This window comes from Nicotiana tabacum, chromosome 4 (assembly GCF_000715075.1).
Source record: "Nicotiana tabacum cultivar K326 chromosome 4, ASM71507v2, whole genome shotgun sequence".
Classification (NCBI taxonomy): Eukaryota; Viridiplantae; Streptophyta; class Magnoliopsida; order Solanales; family Solanaceae; genus Nicotiana; species Nicotiana tabacum.
The window spans coordinates 123,174,442-123,183,306 of NC_134083.1; positions in this window are offsets into that span (position 1 = coordinate 123,174,442).

Genomic DNA, 8,865 nt, shown 5'->3' on the forward strand with positions numbered 1-8,865 from the left:
TTGGAGTTTGAGCCATTATTCTTCTATTCTCTCATAGATGGTGAGGACACGAGTTGCAGTTACGGATGATGCTTCCCACAGAGCTGGTGTTGCTAGGAGTTGAGGCAGAGGCTAGGGAGGAGCACGTGTTATAACTAGAGCACCTGCCAGAGCAACAGCTAAGGAGCCACCCGTAGCTCTGGTTGGGGGACAGGCACCGAAGGCGCATGTTGCTACCCTTGGACTTCGGGAGACTTTAGCACAGTTCCTGAGCATGTTTGGTACATTGGCTCGGGCGGGATTGATCCTTGTTGCAACAGCTACTTCATAGACAAGGGGAGGAGCTCAGACTCCCATCGCCTATACTCTAGAGAAGCGAGCTCATGTTGCTCAAGTTCCTAGTGTTACACCAATACAACCTGTTATCGCGGTTCAGCATGAGGTGAGGCCAGTGGAATCAATGGAGAAGTAGAAGAGACTTGAGAAGTTCAAGAAGTATTTTCCTCCTACTTATAGTGGAGCATCTTCTGAGGATGCACAGGGTTTTCTATAGCAGTGTCACCGTATTCTATGCACCATAGGCATTGTGGAGGTGAGCGGGGTTACCCTTACTACTTTCCAGCTGACGGGGTCGACGTATAGATGGTGGCAGGCTTATGAGGAGGGTAGGCCAGTTGGCGCAACACCACTTACTTGGACTCAGTTCTCTGATATATTTTTTACGGAATTCGTTCCACAAACCCTTAGGTATACGTGGCGCACTGAGTTTTAGATGTTGAGGCAGGGGACTATGACCGTGTCGGAGCATGCTATGAGGTTCGGTGAGCTATCTCATCATGCACCTACTTTTGTTTCTACTGTCAGACAGAGGGTCCATAGATTTATTGAGGGGCTCAGTTATGGTCTCAGACTTTGGATGGCACGGGAGTTGGAGGCTAATACTTCTTTTCATCAGGCTGTGGAGATCGCCAGGAGAATGAAGCGCATCCGCGGTCTAGAGAGGGAGGATAGGGAGGCTAATAAGCCTTGTGGATCAGGAGGATTTATTGATCCCTATTTTGGAGGCAGGTCGCGTCATGGTTGAGGTTTTGTGGGTCAGCCAGTTCCGTCTGCACTTCATGCTTCACGTAGTGCTTCAGTTATCAATTATTGTTTTGAATTAGGTTGGTTATTTCTATAAATTCTCGATATGTGCTCGACTTACCTAGTCCCTAGGACTAGGTAACATCACGATCCTTACGATGGAATTTCGGGTCGTGACATCGCCGCTATATGGCCTCCATATGAACTATTTATTAAACGCAAGAACAATTAGTAAACACAAGACAAATCAAGTATTAACAAATATGCTGAGTCGAATATTTACTTGATCACCATCCAGTAGATCCAACATATCCCTGTAAAGAGGGATATGATGTCAAGCCTCGACGTTGCAGGCGCAACCTCTCCTATCTACCCACCTTCTAGCACGTGGTAGAAGCGGCGGAGGTGGTGCATCTGGACCCAGTAGTTGAGGAGGGGGCTGCATTTGCAAGAATCTCTCCCAAACCCAAACCTAATATTGATTGTGACATAAAATTGAGTATTTTTTTACTATATCTATGATAATCATGAAAAGAACTAATAATGTTATCACATGTAATAGCGGAATAAATCCAGCGACGACCCTCACGCTACCCATCGGCGCCCTGCACAGCTTCCTATAAAGCTATGCTAGAACGGCACCACCATAACTGTACATGGGTAAATCATCTAAGCGCTCTAGATGCAGCAAGAAACGTAGGCTCACAAGGTTCTCCGAGGTGTTCGGGAAAAGAATTCCACCAAATATCATCAAAAGCAACAGCCTTAACTGTCGCTCAATAGCCTCCACTGGTGTCTCCTCCGTGATTTGCTGGTGAAGCGTCTCTAGGCGCTACCTAACAGACAATAGTTGTAATCGACTAACTCCACTAATTGCAGTCTCCTCAGATTGCAAGAATCCAGTGAGCCTCTCCAACATCTCTAGATAGTCATGCCTCCTATACTCCCTAACCGCGAGAGGGTAGTGAACAGCAAGACCGTCCGCAGGCAACCCAAATAATACCTCCACATCTTGTAGCGTGATGGTGGCCTACCAGTAAGAAATGAAATGTTTGTGTCTCAGGCCTCCAATGCTCAATAAGAGCCGTGATCAAGGAACAATCGAACTACAACCAGCTGACCTCAACAACTCGGTGAAAACCAGTCCAAGTAAGGCATGCAACTGTATGATGATGCAGTGGGTGGCCCTAATAAACTCCTAGAAGTCACCAATGTGTCTCGGTGGAAGTTCTGGCAAAGCAACTCTCCATCCCAGATATGTGAAGACATGTGTCCCGCCTGGAGCGTAAGTAGCTCACGAGAAGCAGGTCCAGGATGAACAGTCAGGCGATCCATAATGATGTTTGTACATGAAAAAATATTAATTAAAGTTATGTTCTCTTTACTCATTTAACGTCTCAAAATATCCTGAAATACTATTTAATTATTTTTTAATTCATAAATTTTTATATTATTAATTATTTCGATATAACGTATTTATTTATATGTTGCTTTTTAGGATTTTACGACGAAAATTCAGCAGAGTCTCATTTGTACTAACAACTTTTTATATTTTATTCGTCATTAAAGAAACACTAAATATTTAATTTGCTTAACTTATTGAGATATTTTTAAATATTTTTATTAATTATTTTGATATAAAGTATTATTAATCATTTATTTATTTCGTAACGGTTTATATGTTAAGTTGTTATATTTTACGAAAAAAACCGGCAGGGTCTCATTTATTCTGACAACTAATTATTTTTTTATTCGTTAGTTAAAGAACACTAAATATTTAATTTATTTAACTTATCGTGTTCTAATTGATTAGTATCTGATAATACTTTTACTATAAGATTATTGATTAATTAGTATATGATCCGTAATTGATTACACTAACGGATTACGTTAATGACGACATGCATTTATTGTTCTACACAAAAGGACTTCGCTAAAGGACACTAGAGAACACTAACTTATTCTACAATTATACAATATTCAACAAATTAAATATTCAACAATTAGACAATATTCAACAATGAGGCAATACTGAACAAATTCAATGAATAAAATAAATTCTAGCACAATTTAATAACAAAAAAAAAAGGGGCCAAATGCAATAAATTATCACAAAACATCGCATATTACCACAAGTTACACGGAATAGCATATATTCGGATTCAAAACTATCGCATAAAAGAATGGCATAAAAATGGCAAAAAATAAACACACACACACACACACACACACACACACACACACACACACACACATATATATATATATATATATATATATATATATATATATATATATATATATATATATATATATATATATATATATATTCATACAAAATGGAGTTTATCGAAATACCTTTTTTTGAAGTGTATAACTGGAGAATATGTGCCACTTTTACAACCAAATCGAGCACAAATTGTGTTCTACACCTCGAGCTAACTTGAATCTTGAATTTTTCCGTAATATAATAACGACAAGTGATTTCCCGACTCGAAGGTGGGCTCCGATGGAAGTTTGTTTAATAAAAATGGAGGGAGCCCAGGTCGTACGGCCCGATCCATGGATGCATCTCAAATATATTGCCGAGGTCGTACAGACCGATCCATAATGCCCATTTCATAGCACTGCCAAGGCGTACGACTCGATCCACAAGGTAGAGAAACTCTTTGAACTGCGGGTCAAACAATTACAACACAAGGATGGGCACATAAAGAAAGCATATTGTTTTACCAACAATCAAGTATTTCGCCAAAACTCAAGGTAATGAAGTTCGCCCTAACATAATCCCTAATCTAATTTTAATTATAAATTTAAGTAACTAAACTAACAAGTTAAGTTTAAATGATACAAATATTGCATGATAAAGTCCTAAGTCTATCCGAACATTAACATGATTTTAGCTACGTACAGACTCTCGTCATCTCGTGCGTACGTAGCACCCACAACTAGTAGCAAATAAAAATATAACACCTAAGGGGTAGTTTTCCCCTCACAAGGTTAGACAAGAGATTTACCTCGCTTTGATATCTGATAATCGGCTCCAACGCCTCTCTAACACCTCAAACCGATAACAAACAATCCGAAACTAATCAAACAGAGTGCAAACCAATCAAACTATACTCCAATACTCGTAATTTAACAAATTCTAACAATTCTCAACTCCGCTCGAAAGTCAACAAAGTCAACCCCCTCCCCCCTTGGGCATGCGTGCCTGGATTCCAAAACATTTCAAAGATAAATATTACCCTAAGCACCATGAACTCAAATATATAATTTATTCTCAATTCCATTTCCAATTTCGAGGTCAATATCCATGCTTACCATTTCTAGGTTTTTCTTCAAAAATCTCATAATTTCCACAATGTTTCATGTTCAAATCCGTATAATCCATGTATTTAACTTACAACAAATGGAAATGACTTACCTCATGATAGGTGATGAATATGACTCCTGCAAATCACCAAAATCGGCTCCAGATGAGAGAAAGAGATGAAATGAGCCAAAACCCGATTTGACCAACATATATTCTCCCAGATGACCCTTCATCGAGAACGCAACATGTCCCTCGCGGTCGCAAAGCACAAACAGCTCCTTCTCCAAAAGCCTTCTTTATGAACGCGAGACAAGGCTCTCGAATGCAATGCTTTGCCAAGCCGACCTTCGCGAACACGACTACGCATCCGCGAACGCGAAGGCCAAAGTATCCAGGCCAGCATAACCTACGCGAATGCAATGCCTTTGTTGCTAACGTGATGCACCTTTGCCCCATACCTTCGCGAACATGATCATGACCAATTCACATCCAAATAACAAGTATGAAATGGTTGTTGCAATTATAAAACCTAACGCGAGTCGGGGTCGAATCCACAGGGATTTATCTTACAAACAATAGTGGAAAATTTGTATTCAAATTAACTTCTAAAAGATTGAACTAGCTAGTAAACAAGTAGAGAGTGAAATATTTTTGGGGTTTTTTAACAAGTAAGGGTAAAGCCTAGGGATGTAACATTCACCTAGATATAAACTTAATTGATATAGTAAATCTATGCTTGCTTGGTAGATCGAGGTGTGTTATGACTCTCAATTCTCAAGTACCCACTCAATACCTCTCGGTCAAAGAGTGATTACGCCCAAATTATATTTCTCAAGACCAAATGGGTAGCAATCTAAACAATGGATATGAGTCCAAGTGAGATTATCCCTATCTCTTGTTCACATATTTTAATCAAACTAATCAAAACTTCAACTAGTTTAATTTCTTGTTAACCAAGTTTTTCTAGACTAGGTTCCTCTTTCTTGAGCAAGAACTACGTAAAATAGGCATGAATCAATATTTGCAACAACTAATTCTAGAAATAAAGTATAAACAAGGCTAAATAACATACACCCAATCTATAACAAGCATTACCCATAAGTTTTACACACTAGGGTTAGGTTACAACCCTAGATAAAATCTAGCTATTCATACTCATAGGCATGGAAAATGAAAAAGAAGAAGTAATTGAAGACATAAAACTAAAATTAAAATGTAAAAGTAATGGGTCTTCTCTTATTTTAGTCATCAGTTTCCCAAAATAGCTAAATCTAACCGCTACCAACTACTACAGTACAAAAGTTGCCCTAAAACAATGTTTCTCATCTATTTATAGTGCTCTGAAATTTGCTGATAAAAATGCCCTTCGGGAGGTTCTGCGGCCGCATAATTTGGCTACGGTCCACACATTCATATAATTCTTTTGTAGTGGGAGGGATTCTGCGGCCACGCAATAACTTTGACCGCCGCACTTCAGCTTTTGCGACAGCATAATTTGGTTGCGGACCGTGCTTCAAGGAGGTTTCAGGCTTGGTCTTTTGCACCTTCTCTGATCTTTTCTAGCTTGTCAATGCGAGCATCTTCTGTGGCAACATAGTTTGGTGTGCGGACCACACTGCTTCTAAGAGCCTCAGATGCTTCAATGGTCAGTTTGCGGCCGCACTCTTTTTTCTGTGGGCCGCACTTGCATCTAGGGTCGCAGAATAAGTTCTGAGGATCGCACATTTCTTTGCACTTCTCCTCTTTGGCTATTTGAGCTGGGACTTCTCACTTTTTAGTTAGATTTCTTCATTGAGCTCACATCCTTCAGAATGCCAGCAATTCACACATTTTTATTCGATTCGGAAATAAAAATCATTACTTTTGGACTAAAAACTAAAGCAAGAAGGTACTAATAAGTGGTTAAAATCCACACTTATCAACTCCCCCAAACTTAAGTCTTTGCTTGTCCTCAAGCAAATCGATTAGTTCTCACCTCCACTAAGTGAAAGTTCATTTAAAAGAGTTACTTATAAGTCATTTATACTCGGTTGGGACCAATAATTACCCACAATACTCATGCATTCTCAACGAGGTGTCAAATTTTCAAAAATATGCAACTTGCATGTAACTCTAGTGTGACATTTGAGCTTCAAGAATTGACTTCACTTATCTAGGACTATTGTTCTCTCATTAAATCATGGTGGAGTTCAAACTCTTCATCCTATACCTTCCATTTTCCATGATCACTTCAAGATTTAAAATTCAATTTCTAGAGCAATACATGCTTCACTGTTCTCTAACAAAGAAATATTACAAGTAGAGCTTCAAGTACCATAGGCTTGACTCTCATGTAAATCTCCAGTAATATAAGTTTACTCGGTTCAAATCAAGTAGGACTTCTTTTGGGTTGTAATGAAGGCTTTTGGATTGGGGTAGGATACCATATGGGATATGTGGTTACATCCTTCCTTAAGCACTACACTTTTCATTTCTGGCTCACATTTGCCAAATCCATAGAGGCAATTCTTTTTCTTGGGGGCTAGAGAGACTTTCCATCACTCTTTGTTTTTCATCTATTTCTTTTACTCCCTTGATGCTCATACTAGAGATAGTCGCCTCATTTGAATTTCGTCAGTCTCCCTTTTTATTTTCATTTTGTTCTTTTTTTTCTTACTTTCTCCTTCATGGAGATCATTATTTTCTCTCTTTTTAATGCCTTGATACCTCTTTTAGATTCCTCAACTTTCCTTCCAAACTTAAGCATTGAGCCACTTATTACATATAAGTGTTAAGGAAGGTTCGGGTGCCAAGAGAGGATTATGATCAAATGGGTAAAGGCTTGTAGCATGGTTACCAATGGAGAATGGATAAAAGGCTCAAAGGGGTTGACTACGGATAATGATCATAGGGTGGAAATAGAAAGCTCAAACGGTCCAAGAAAAGCCTACAATAATTTTCAAACCAAGCACACTTCGAATTTTGCCTTGAAACATATTCGAGGCAAGTTCTAGACTATTCACTCAAGTACTTTGACCAGCAACAAAAATTCATCTCACCTCTCATGCAACTAGACTATAAACGAGGATAGAGTCTTAAACCCACAAAGATCACAGTCATGTTAAAGATCACTATGGTCCATTGAACCACCCAATGATTATCAAAGTCAACTCAAGAACCTCAAAGTCACTAAACTAGAGCTATTTTCTTCGAAAAACCTTGTTTCAAACCATAAGCATGTAGTTAAGTATGTTAGTGCCACATGAAGCATAAATAACTCTTTTTGGAGAATGACTTAGTTAGGGCTTTTATTCATTACTACTTACTACTTCTATTACCTAAACATGAAACTGACTCATTCCCTTAAGAAAGTTGTCACACTATCCATCCTCGGGAAGAGTCATCGAACTCACCCAAAAGCCCACCTTTGGAAAGAACTATGGTATTAAGAAAACCAAAGGTTTATTATCCACAATAATAAGAAAAACATAAAACCTACCTAAACAAACACAATTTGAGATAAACAACTAAAGATGCTAATAAATGTAACAAGTACTAAAGATAAACAAAAAGTAGAATCATCCAATTATTACATCTCAATGTTGTCGAATGTATCAAACCATCATAAAATATACTCCCCCCACCCCCACCCCCCGAAATAAAAAGAAGAATTGTCCCCAATGCTTAGTAAAATAAAATAAAAAAGCAGAGAGGGCGAAGAAACTCCCTAAGTGTCCTCAACCATCAAAGTGTCACCAAAAAGTAGCAGTCACAATCGGCTTAGCTAACTGAATGTCATCATCGTGTGTGCGAGCAGCCTGAGATCTAAACATATCATGCACCACCTCAACAGTGTCAGATGTAAGGCACGGCTCCTCAGGCTGAGCAGTGGGATCCTCATTAGAAGATGGAGTTGGGTGAGGCTGGGCGGGGTCTACTAGCATGTCAAATGGCAAATCACCAGCCTCAGCTATCCGGGTCACCTCAGCTCGAAGTGCATCAACTGACTTCTTGCTGGTCTATGTCTTCCTCGTATTATTTACCTACTTGGTCAGTCGCTCTATCACAACACCATGTTGTACTAGTGTATCTATAATGACCTTTTGGTTGTCCAAGACTGTGGTGAGCTTCTTATCTATGTCAGAGGGGTCTAATGGTGCTTGTGAAGATGACTGCCCTGCAACTGTACTGGAGATCTCTGACAGCTTTGAAGTAGCTACCAGCATCCAGTTATTGAGGCGCGCAAGTGTCCAAGAGACCCGCAAAGCAGACAACGGACCTTTAGGCATAGGCATTGACCTCAGAGCTGGAGTAGGCATAGTAGTAGGGGATGAGGATGGTGGCTCAGGGATTGTAGTTATGAAACTAGTAGAAGGCTCAGCCGAGGTAGACGGAATATCATATGGACAAGGTGCTACAACTATCGGCTCATCAAACTGGTCAGCAGTAGTAAAAGGCTTAATGTTCTTCTTTGAGTTCCTCAGATCTTGCAGCTTGTACCACTCAAA